At 44.9% G+C, this 13,123-nt stretch overlaps 1 protein-coding gene across 3 annotated transcripts in view; it reads right to left on the bottom strand.

Annotated features, from left to right (window-relative positions):
• THRB (thyroid hormone receptor beta) overlaps positions 1 to 13,123 on the bottom strand; it is a 221,159-nt gene that overhangs the window by 192,874 nt on the left and 15,162 nt on the right. Inside the window, exon 1 of one of the 3 annotated variants that reach the window (XM_048510960.1) lies at positions 8,297 to 8,492. The exons of the other annotated variants lie outside the window; for them this stretch is intronic. The gene's annotated coding sequence lies outside the window, so the exon portion shown is untranslated. Of the gene's footprint in view, positions 1 to 8,296; positions 8,493 to 13,123 lie in introns of those variants that run through there. 3 annotated transcript variants of the gene reach the window in all.

The raw sequence follows: 13,123 nt of genomic DNA, 5'->3' as shown, positions 1-13,123 counted from the left end.
GAATTAATCTTCAAGAAACCTTTTAATAGCTCTGTTCTAAAGATAGGCAATTAAAAATTAAAAGGTTCTTCTGAACTGTCTCCATTGCAACACTGGAAATCATAGTACGAATGAGAAAATCAGAAAATGGTATTTCATGGATGAAAGCAACTGAGTGCATGCACAGGACTCTAGATCTTTGTGTGGTGTGTGTGTGTGTGTGTGTGTGTGTGTGTGTGTGTGTGTGTGTGTGTGTGTGTGTTAAATGCCATCGAATCACATTTAAATGATGGCGACCCTATGAATGAAGCACCTCCAAAATGTTCTGTCATTAATAGCCTTGCTCAGATCTTGCAAACCGAGGACCATGGCTGGATCTATGTCAATCCCATTTAACTCAATTTTTCTATGTGACAGGATTTAAATTGGGCTGCTAGACAGCATACTATCTAGCTACAGTCCACAGTTTATAGCTTGGTTCTGTTAAAAAAAATACCCTAATGGATATAACAGGCAGGTGTTATTTTATTGTAGGAAGGAAAATAGCATGGCACTGCCTGATCTAATCAGACCTTGGAGCTAAGCAGGGTGGTTACTTGGATGGGAGACCTCTGAGAGAGGTTCTGCAGAGGAAGGAAATGGCAAGCCACCTCTGCTTCACACTTGTCTTGAAAGCCCTTTGCTGGGGCCACCATTATTTGGTAGCAACTTTATGGAACATACGAACATATACTATTTTAATGAAATACTGTTGAAGACACCATACTATTCAACTACTATTGAATGAGGACACAGCTATGGTTATACAGAAATGAATGAAACTAAACAAGAACGGGGTATCTACACATAAAAACAGAATAGTGATTCTGCCAATTTGGTGTGAAAGCTGGAGAGGATGAAAGTTGATTCCTTTGAGATGTGGTGTTGGAGAAGAGTTTTACAGATATCATGAACAGTCAAAAAGACAAATAAGTGATTCCTAGATCAAGCCTGAATTGTCCCAAGAAGCTAAAATGACTAAAATGAGGCTGTTGTACCTAGGTCACATTATGAGCAGACAACAGTCACTGGAAAAAACAACACTGGCAAAAGTTGAAGGCAGCAGGTTAAGAGGAAGAACCTTTCGCAGCAACTTGATTGCATTTACACACAAACACAGTATGAATGAATGCTTCTTCTTCTTTGCATTTTTTATTCATATCATATCCCACTTTTTTCCACAGTTGGGATCTAAGCAATTTGGAACATCATTCTCACCCAGAGGCATACGGGGCCCAGATTGCGCCCAGAGGCAAAACCTCCTCCATGCACCCACTCCATGCGCGGTGTGGTGCCCCACCCCCACTTATTCAAACACCCCACACCCCACTTACCTGAACCAGCGGGGACGGGAGATTCTCTTGCACTGGGGCTGCTGCTTGGGCATAGAAGCCAGCTGCACGGCAGCCAGTCCCTCTTTCCTGCCCAGCAGCACCTGCAGCACATGTGAGAGATGGAAAGAGAAGCCAGCCGGCTTCTTTTCCCCTCACCCATGGCTTCTCTGGTGTCATGGGTGCAGGGACAGGAAGAGAAGCCCGTCCCTGCACCTGCGGTGCCAGAGAAGATGTGGGTGAGGGGAAGAGAAGCCTGCAGACTTCCCTCCCTGTCTTTTCACACCTCCCCTCCCTCCAACTGTCATAACACCCCCACCGCTGCCAGGCGCGCCAGCGAGGGGAAGGCCTCCTGCAGTGCACGAGGCCTCTCCCCTGCTGGTGCACCTGTCATGGAGGCAGGGGTTCCTAGGCCTGCCCTCTGCAGCCGGGGAAGGCAGGACTAGGAGTCCTGGTGGCCGGCTCAGCTTTGTGCCTCTGGCTGGAGGTGAGAAGCTGAGCAGGGTGCGGGGCACCGTAGTCTACAGACAGCTTCTAAGGACTGGGAGCCGGCTGCAGGTTGCACACCCAGCTCAGCTCCTCACCTCCGGCCAAAGGTGCAAACCGTTTGGTCACATGGGGGGCATTTGGCGCCCTCCATATGACCAGAAGGCATGCGCCCGGAGACATGGGTTACCCCACGTCCCTAGGGCCATGCACCACTGTTCTCACCTCCTCCATTTTTTACAACAAACCCTGTGATGACGGTCAGGCTCACCCACTGAGTTTCCATGGTACAAGTGGGGATTCTAACCTGATTGTAGCCCAACACTCTATCCAGTATACCTCACTGGCTCTCATGGGTTGCAAATGTAAATTGTTAAACATAATTTAACTGTTATCTGTTACTTTTTTATTCCACCATTCCTCCAGAAAGCTCATGGTGGTGTACATACTCCCCCTATTTTATCTTCACAACAAGTCTGAAGTAGGTTAGACTAAGAGACAGAGACTAGCCAGCCCAAGGTCAACCTAAGAGCTTCATGAGTACAACGGATTGAACTTGGGTCTCTCCAGTCAATTCAGCACTTCAATCTGTCAAGATCCTCAGGTGAGTCATCAGCCCCACAGAACTTTTTTTGCTTCTTTTTTAAAGTAGAGTTTCTGCTACTGCACATATATTAATTTTATGCTACACCACTGGCTGATAAGACAGCTGGCTGAATGAAATGAAGAGTGTTATGATATTCTACTTGCACGGAAAGAAGTGGAAACACATACAGAACTCATAAGGAGGGCTCCTTGACTGGGAAGGATTAGGTCCAAAAGGTCCACGTAAGAGCATTCCAAGTACTAATTTCGTACTGTGAACAGGTAAAGCACAACATGATCCAGACAAAGTTGTGGACTGACAATCAGTGTTTTAAAGACTTTGTTCTGGAGAACATAGATGCTTGGAAGCTTATTATGGACATATCACTAAGATCTGAAATAATGGATATGCATCTTGCCTGGCACTGCAATCTTCCAGATATGCATCTTGCCTGGCACTGCAATCTTCCTTTGCAACATGAAGGGAAAACTGAACAAGTTCTAGAACCTATTTTTCAGTTCTCTTAGGATGGCGCGGCCAGTGTCCTGTGATTATGCTGGCAGCATTATGCTGGCAGAAGCTGATGGGAATCATAATCCATGAACATGGGGAGGACCAGAGTTGAACACCCCTACACCAACCCATGCCCAGAATCCTCTATAAACACAATGATGTGGAAAATCTGTTAAAGCACTGCCCTATGTAATAAATAAGCCACTTCAACCCAGAGAAACCCATCTAGGCAAAAGATTTTGCAGCTCAGTATGATATTTTGCAAGACTCTTTAGATTTTAGTGAATTCAAATTATGGGGTAGGGAAGAACCTTGCCTAAATGTATTCAGTATGTTTAATGATCATGGTATTGAAGGATGCAATGTGATCTGGTGCCACAGCATAGAAACAAACTAGTAAATGGGAAGAATGAATTGGCCTTGAGGCAAATATTCACTCTGGACTTCCCACTTCATTATCATGGAAACTATATGGACCCATCTCTTTCCTACAAATGCTGAGAGGATTAATGGAATCAAACTAATAAATTCCACATGTATTACTCCAACTAGGGGGGGGGTCTTGAGTGTGGCATGCCAGCAGTTACACTAGACCAGGGGTAGGGAACCTGCGGCTCTCCAGATGTTCAGGAACTACAATTCCCATCAGCCCCTACCAGCATGGCCAATTGGCCATGCTGACAGAGGCTGATGGGAATTGTAGTTCCTGAACATCTGGAGAGCCGCAGGTTCCCTACCCCTGCACTAGACAATCCAGAATACCAAAGGTTTGGGGGAATTATTAGTTTATGTAGCACTTTTCAATATACAAATTCCTTTAATGGTAAAGACAGTCCTCTGTGCAAGTGCTGGGTCAGTAATAATGACACAATGGGGTGATTACACATCTCAACGTTTACTAGGTAAACAATGTTTACAGGATAGTATGCTATTGCCTTCCCCAGTCATATACACTTACCCCCAGCAAACTGAGAACTCATTTTACCGACCTCAGAAAGATGGAAGACTGAGTCAACCTTGAGCCAGGTATCTGAAACCAACTTCAGGTTTTGAGAAGAGCTTTGAACTGGAATACTGTAGTTTACCATTCTGCACCCTAGGGCTCTACAAATTCCTTTACACTTCTTATATTCATTCATCCATGCAATGACTCCTGAACACAGAAATCAGACTAGAGTAAAATCATGCATTAACCTTAATGGTTGAGCAGGGATTTAAACCCACCTATCCCATTCCTGAACCAATGTCTGATACTGCCACCAAATCCCATCCTCAAGGCTTAGGAATTTAGTCTGGTAAGTTTATCTTAGATGCAGCTGTGGTGAAATGTTTACGTACATCACACTGCACATTATGAGAAATTCAACAGTCTTGGCTGGCACTTTAAAATATATTGCATTTTTTTACCTATTACCACTCCCAGGTATCCCTTTTTAGCTACTAACCAATGTGTCCTCTCCTGTCTCTGAATGTATTCTCAGAACAGGCCAGATGGATAAATGACCAATGATCCATGTAGTTCCACACCCTGTTTCTCTACAATGGACAGTCAGATGATCAAAAAGCTCACAATCCGGGACACAGAGAACAAAGCCTTCCGCTGTTACTGCAACTGGTGTTCAGAGGTAGGTAAAGGTGCAATCACTGAGTCATTACTGACCCATACAATGATGTCACATCACAACATTTATTAGGCAGACTATGTTTACTTGCTTTTCCCAATCATGTACATTTTCAGAGGTACAGTCTCTAAATGTGGAGCTGTCTTTTAGCTATTATTAGCTAATCGCTAATATTTAGCTAATAGCCATTGATGGATTTATCTACCATTATATTTTCTAATCCTCTTTTAAACTGCCTACACTAGTGCTCATCACCACATCTCCAAAAAATGAATTCCACAAGTGAATTAGGTATTGTGTGAAGTACTTCCTTTCGCCTGTTCTGAAGCTACTGCCATTAAATTCACTGGATCCCCAAAAGTTTCAATATCTTGGGGGAGGGAAAAGTTCTCTATGTCCGGACTAGCTATAGTTTTATAAATGTCTGTAACATTCTCTCTTTGTAGGGTTTTTTTAAAAACCCTGATGAATTACACATACTTTTATTTTTATTCACAGGGAAGTTCTTACAGCTCCTTGATCATTTTTCATAGCCCTTTTCTGCACCTTTCCAGATATACTTTTTAAGAAGGGGAAAACAGACTTTTATACAGTATTCAACATGTAGACAGAGCTGAAATGTATACAAAATAATTATGAAAACAAAATGGCCTGAATCAATCTCTTTGCAACTGGTCACTGATAAAACATTTGACAGAAACAGCCAAGGAATAAATAGACTGCCGTCTAAAAGGGCAAAACAAAGTGGGAGCTGATGATCTCCAGCCAGATGTCAGTGGAAAAGGCCACTACACCACAAAAACCATGAGTGAAACTGACTCCCAGTGACTATAAGCAAGTAGGCTCCAAAAGCCTCACAAACTATGGAGATTCAGCTACATTTTCCCCATCATCTTTCCCAGACTATATTTGAGAAGGCTCATTGCCAGGAAGTTGACAGCCCAATCTCAAAATCTTCTGACCACAGGATGAGACCTACCCATAGGAATCCTGTTTTTGCTACGGTCCATTAAATACTTTCTTTGTGACTCAGTATAGGACACAGTGTCCAACTCTGTCTGTCAGACTCATTTGAGCAATGAGTGGACTTCTTAAGGTGTGTTTAACACAGTTAGCACAGTATACTATCACCCCCCCCCACACACACACACACACCTCCCTTCTTGTGTATCAGTTCTGAAACCAAAATATCCAGCTATAGGGCCACATCTGAATCTGTCAGACCATTACAGTAGCTACTGATAATGTTATGGTCTTCTCCACGGAATATGAATACCAAAACCCACCACCTAACAGTTCTGTTCGTTAAATTTTAATGCATGGATCCTTTAGGAAAGGCAGAACTAAAAAGAGAATGTTCAGATTTACCTTGGTGGGTTGAAAAGTGCTAAGAAGGAGGAAAATACTGCTCTGTAAGAGGAATTTTTAAAAAGATAAATAAAGGCCCTGAGGTTACTTTGGCATGCTTGCTTAACTCACCGTCACCCACAGCTCACAGTACTCCATAATTTTGCCATTTTGCCTGTGATGGCTTTCAATGATGCTCCTGCTTATGGATGCAACTTCTACCCAGGCGGAAAAGTGCATCACATAGTGTCATTCAAGTTATCCTAATCTGATGGGCAAGAGTTGGGGGTATTAGCAAAAGGAGCCACGACAAGACAGAGGCAGCTCTGCCACATTGCTAGTACAGATGACACAGACCCCAGAACAAATGCAACTATTGTTTGACTGTAGACAGTTGCTTTACAGAATTTGGCCTTTTGCACAGGCCCAAACACGTAAAGAGAAAGAGAGAGAATTGGTTCACATTCGAGGGATTTTGTCCAGGGATGTTGGAGCTGCTCAAAAGGCAAATTTAAAGTGGTCTGACAATAGTCCTTCTCCCTAGAGAACTGTATTTCTGTGAAGAATCCAGGATTTTCTTACAGTAAAATACTAATAAAGAAAGGCTGCTTTTGCAATCCAAGTGACCAAGACTTGCAACAAATATCTGAGAAGGAGTGGAGACAGTGTCTTATGGTGGAGACCAAACCTTCCAAGAGGAATGTCTATTTTTCTTAGAAAGTAGCAATAGCTGTGAATAGCTTATCAGCAGAAAGCCATTTTGATTGATTTAATCACATGCTTTGACTTGTACAAGAACTAAAAATCTCCCTGCTGTTAATTGCTTGCAGTGTCATGTAATGTTGTCATTTTTATTAGCAATTAACAAATAATTCCTCATTAGAAATAAATAACAGATTTCGGGTTTCCCCCACCCTCTAATGAATTTTACCATTCTAACCAGTCTGCGTAAAAACGTCATTACCTCTTCTGATGACAGCATTTATACTTATTAATTGGGGTTGTTATTTATTCATTTATGTCCCACCTTTCTCCCTAGTGGGGACTCAAAGTTGCTTACCTCATTCTCCTCTCCTTCATTTTCCATTTTCAGAGGAGTTGCGGGGCAAAATGGTGCCCCCCTGGTAGCTACGCCCCCCCTTCACCACCACCCCTATGCCCTCCCAAGCCATGTGGTAGCTACACCGTCCCTGCAACCACTTACCAGATATGTGGGGGCGATTTTCCGCCCCCCACGTGACTCACCAGGGGGCACCCGGGGCGTTTGTCCCCATTATAGCTATGCCACTGTTCATTTTAACTTCACAACAACCTTGCAAGGGAGGTTCTGCTGGAAATATGTGATTAGCTCAAGGTTACCCAGAAAGCTTCCATGGCCAAGTAAGAGTTTGAACCAGGGTCTCCCAGATCTTATTATGACACTTCAACCATTACATCACACTACACATCTAAGGCGTCAGTTTTCCAAGAGAACAGTTTAGGGCTGCAGCAACGCACCAGAAGCATAACACTGCAATCTTAAACACAGATGAATAGGTTTAGGAGGGTGTAACTGTGTAAAATACACAAACATGCGCGCGCACACATGAGTGCGTTCAGCACACCCACTCAAACATGCTGGGCATGGCAACGAAGTCCCATGAAAGAAACCTGCGGCTCCAAAACGGCCTTCGCCCCCTCCAAGCATCGCCACTCTGCAGCCCGCTAATCCCTCTCCCGCTAGTTACTGCGAATCTCTTCTTCCAGAATCCCTTGTCACATAACTTACTCATCATGGAAACTTCCACTGGCTCCGTGCATCGCGCCCGCAAACTATGCCAGAGACATTTCGGAAAACACACAGATTTTTGTCAACAACTGAGCACACTGTGAGGAGCGATCAAGCCTTGGGTTTAACACACACACACACACACCCATGTATCTTTAAATCTGTTTAAAAATCCAGACCCTCACGATGAAATATTCTCCTTTAACAAACGCTAGCATGGAAAAACCCCTTGCCCGCTTGGCTTCAAAACTAAACGTACACGAACGAAACTGACGGCTTTCCCCCACTCCTTTCTAAATCATCGAGCAGAAGCAGAGTTCGCAACAGCTATCCTTGATGCCCCCCCCCCCGCAATATTCACACCTCGCGTGGAAAACCAGATCGAAAACAACTCTGCCCTCCTCACTCCTCCTTTACAAGCCCTCCCTGAGGTTGTGATGCATTTCAGACGATCGCAGCCAACCGGGTTCTAAAAATATCCCGCCTCCAAGCATCTGTCACAGCTGCCCCGCCGGGGGCCAGCTGTGAGCTCCTACGCGAGTCGGCACATGCACACAGCAGAGACCCCGACCGACCACTATCCTCCCCCCCCCCCCCGGGCCCGGGTCGCGACGCAGCCACTCACCGCCAGCAGTGCCGCCGTGGCCGGGATCAAGGGCTGCCTCCTCGGGTTTGCGCCACTTGCACAAGAGGCAAGAGGAGGCGCGGGGAAGCCCTTCCTTTCCCTTTTTTCCGCCTGCCGGCCAACAGCTGAGTCGGAGCCACTTCCCGAGCCGGTTTGTCTGTCTGGGCGCGGGTGACCTGATTTCCCCTCGCGCCCCACCGGGAGCGGGCGGCGCGGCGGCAGGAGCAGCAGCAGCAACACCCGCCCCACGCGTGCCTGGGAAACGCGGGCGAGCCAAGCGCGCACAGCACGAGAAGAGTCCGCCTCGGCCCGAGGGGCAACCTCCCCCAAGACCCCCTGTGCTCACCTGAGTCCTCACCTGAGCAGGACTGGTAGCCCAGTACCTGGGCTACTGCGCTGGGCGACGTGCGCCTGTCACTCGGCGCTCAATCCCATGCCTTCTTCCCTGGCAGCAAAGCTTAGCAAAGCGCAGAAGAACCCGGAGTGACATTCAAATCTGCAGCCTGCCTGGGAATGGCTCCCTTCTCCCGTTCGTTTGTTTGTTTGTTTGTTGGGGGGGGGGGGGAGTTCCTAGTTTGCAGCTGCCTCTCACAGCCAGCAGAGATGGTTAGCCCAACGCAGGTAAAGGAAACGATCTAGCCCACCTCGCTGCTGCAAGGCATTCTCCCCTTGTGGCATGATACCCAGGCAGCCACATGCCAGATTCTCCCCAGGCAAAACTTCACTTTGCGGTCCTGCTGGATCAGCACTTCCACAACTCTCCCAGGAAACCTGGGCTGCTGTCCAATTTCCAAGGGAAAGGTGTTCCCCCCCCCCCCCGAAATAGGAGGTATCTGCCAACTTCCGGGTTATGGCCCCAAAGGGCAGAACATTATCAAAGACTCTTTGATTCCAGATTTCTTCTTTATTCCCTGTGAGATAAGTTTTTGAGTTAGGTATTCTCTAGAATACTTTAACTGGGCTTAACCCTATATCATACCAACCAGATAAAAATCTGCTGCATACTATCATAATCTTTTTTTAAAGGTACAAAGATTAGCACAGGTTTAAATGACTACCTTTTTTACCCACACACATATTCCTAAGAAGGTAAGCTTTGTCACAAATCAGGTTTTTTTAAAAAAAGACACGGACTTGAACAACGTAAACGTAAAAATATGAAAAAATGCAGATGCAATTAAAAAATCTGAAATAGTAATAACTTGTGTTAAATTTCGGAGATTATTTGTTTTGCCTTGATTTAACAGATTTGTTTTTGAAACTTGCATTTTGCTATTGAAATAAATCATTTTAAACAAATGTTCAAGAACGTCTCAGGTATATTTCCTACGTATTTCTTCAGAGGTTATAGATAGCTTTACAGTTTGTTTTATTGCCACCTACTTGAGCAGAGAAAAGTGACGTCTAGCATAAATGAAAAGGTACCTGACCAGTTTTTGCTTTGGTACAAAGAAATATGCCATCTCTTAAAAGAAGGCTATTACAGCAATATTGCCTGGTTCTCAGAATGTCACAACACAAAGGTCCATGACTTGTAGCTGAATTGCTGAGTTCCATAGACAAATTACTGTTTCTCAAATATTAGTACTTTCTGTGTTTTTAATTCCAGTTGTTTAGCTGTGTCAATTCGTAGAAGCAAAAGAAAACAGAGGATAAAACATTACAGCATAAACTTTCAGAAGCCAGAGGTTACATCATTTGACTTCTGTGCTGAGGTCTGGTTTATTCTAGCACTCAAACTACAGAAAGTCAGACAATGCAATCCAAGGAGGAGAGGAATCCCACTCTGTGAGTGGTGCAGGATTAAGACAGTGGATCTGCCCTCTCCGGGGCACTTTTGCCACTGGAGGGCAAATCTGCCAGTGCCTGGCCCAGCTGTGGCACCCAGCTCCCTGCTGGCACACCTGTGCTGCCCAGAGCCACACCGGCATCCTGGGGATGGGGCTGACCTTAGTTGGCCTCTCGAGCCCTCTCAGCCCCCGTACGCTGATGGGGCAGCTGGCGGATATCTGGCATGATTTCTGTGGTGTATCTCTACTCTGAGAGCCGGTGTGGTGGTTAAGAGCAGAGCTGGTGGATTCTAATCTGGAAAACCGGGTTTGATACCCCTCTTCTCCGCATGAATGGCAGAGGCTTATCTGGTGAACCGATGTGTTTCTACACGCCTACATTCCTGCTGGGTGACCTTGGGCTAATCATAGTTCTTTGGAACTCTCTCAGCCCCGCCTACCTCACAAGGTGTCTATTGTGGGGAGAGGAAGGGAAAGGAGCTTGTAAACCACCTCGAGTCTCCTTACAGAATAGAAAGGAGGGATATAAATCCAAATTCTTCTTCTATTTTCCGCGATGGGGGAATTTCAGGTAGGATTTTTTAAAACCTTTTTGGACTTCCCGCTCTGCAGAGAAGCCCTTTGAAGGGGAGGGGGGAGGCACTCAACCAGCACTGTCCCTGCCCGACAATTTTGGATTGAGCTGTAAAGCCTAGTTAGTTCACAGGCTATGGGAGTGACTCATAAGTTTGTGCATTCTTTTTCATCATGAAGATATAACCTTTAACATGAACTGGGGCTGGAATGTGTAAATGTCTGCAAGGTTCAGTGATAGATGGGCTCAAGTCTCATTTGGCCATGAAGTTCACTGAGTGACTGTTGTAGTGTCTGATCACTAAATCATCTGTCAGCAGCAGTCAGGTAACTTCTGTCAGCAGCAGCAGGAACACCTCAGAAATGTATGTCTAGTGCCTTCATACTAAGGACCAGCTTCACACTTTATTTTTTAATGACAAAGAAATTATTCTATAAGCTTCAAAAAGTGTGGAACTGGTAACATGTGAAACCACAACTGGGAAATTAATTACGGTTTCCCAACACTGAACAGGTTGTGCACATAAAGTAAAATAACCAGCAGTTTGTGACAAAATAGGAATATTTAATGCAGCAAAAACAGCATATATCCCACCTGAGCGAGCATACCCTGCCTGGACATGAAACACTGGTAACATTAATACATATAAACGCTACACTTCCCCAGTGAGAGCATAAGAAGTATTAGAAAGGTAATATGTGAAGGGTTCCCAAGCTATCATCATATATCTAATTCTGAACTGGATCAGAGAATGTGGACCAATACATCAATACAATGGGACTAGGAACAAATATGGGGGATTGTTTTATAAAGCTGAAGGAAGACCTAGGTTTGCAGAAAAATCTGGAATCGAAAATTCTCCTGAATGAAAACAATGAGTATAGTTTTCAGAAAAGAACGGCCACTGAAACTAGGTTCTGAGAGTCATGGGGGTTGCTGGCCACCACAATAATATTGCCTAGCTGTCCAAGTCTTGGTATTCATAAGGCAAAACTGAGGAGAGGGGTGAACTTGGAAGTCAAAATAAGCCAGGAAAAGGTTCTGTCCCCTCACCTGTAATTTCTCCTTATGGAAGATTACTTGCTAGGAACAAGCTTAGTGGCCGGTAACCACTGAAGACTCACCACTCACACAACTCAGCCTGCTGCTGCCCACCATGGAACTCACCTAGACATTTCCAGGGGAGGAAAGGAGAAAAAGCTGACGTTGTGAGGGGCGGGGGGCAGATAAAGGTAGATTGGCTAGTGGGCGGGAAGAAGAGAAAGAAACAGGAAAAGCAGAGTGGGTGGAGATTGCCAGGGAAGGAAAAGAAGAAATAGTGGGCAAAGAGGAAATGAGGTGTCCCCCACAAGTCCTTTCAGATGCCCAGTTTGTTACAGCTTAAATTTCTTTGACAGATAACAAGAAGCTGAACTATCAACACTATATAACAGGACACTATATAACAGGACACTCTTCTTAACCTATAAAACTGGGCCTAGTTCTTCAACAGAGAATTAATTTGCATCTAATTTCTTTATCTCCAGAACAGAAAATAATAGATTGGATCAAACCAGCTTTTTCACTAGTAAAAAAAGGAAGGATGGCTCCCCCTTTGATCACCAAAAACCTATGCTAGGTCCCTTGTAAAAAAGTCGTGTGGGACAAGGTTTTGTATTAGGAGGGAAATAAAACTGAATGGGAAAAAAACTGACTGGATCCAACCCAATATGTTTTCTTTTTATAAACATACTAGGGTGTTTTTGGCCTCAAAACAGAAGGGTGGCATTAAGTCCAGGCCCCGGGCCATGGCATAACCAGCTGCAAACCTAGGAGGAAAGCCTGTTAATGTCAGCTCCGCCCTCGAGAATGCCCTGGCACACTCTCATGCCAGTGTTTAATTGGGATGCCAGTGCAGTTCCATGGTGGCCCAGACTTCCAGCTTTTGCTGCCTCAGAGCTGTGGGGCAACCAGCTGCCAACATCTTTGCTCCACCTCCACCTTGCTCCACCTCCACCTTTGCTCCACTTCCACCAGCACTCCACCTTTGCTCCACCTCCACCAGAACTCTACCTTGCACTGGCAGAGGGGGCAAACGTGACAGGGTAGTCCCATGCCACCTCCTCAAAAGGATTCAGTCTGTCCCCCCACTCCCGGATTGGGATGTTTATTATGTAAGAAAGAATAGCTAGGGGGAAAAAATGAAAGCATTCAGACAACACCTATCAACATAGTCTTAAAACTCTGTTGATTAGTACTTGGCATGCAAAATATTTTTGGATAGACAAATTGTTATTTGAAGTAAATATATCCAGTGATGTACAATTTTTCCATCTTATTTCATCTCGCATCAATTACATTATGCATTAATTACATAAAGACCATAGTCTCAAATGCAATAGTGGTGGGATAGCTTTTATTCAGACCAAACCAAATACTACAAGCAAGTTTTCAAGCTCTGTAGTACTTCTCATCTGCTAAGAT

This window comes from Sphaerodactylus townsendi, linkage group LG11 (assembly GCF_021028975.2).
Source record: "Sphaerodactylus townsendi isolate TG3544 linkage group LG11, MPM_Stown_v2.3, whole genome shotgun sequence".
NCBI lineage: Eukaryota > Metazoa > Chordata > Lepidosauria > Squamata > Sphaerodactylidae > Sphaerodactylus > Sphaerodactylus townsendi.
Note: the sequence above shows the minus strand (reverse complement) of the source record. Positions and strands in the feature narration are given on the sequence as shown.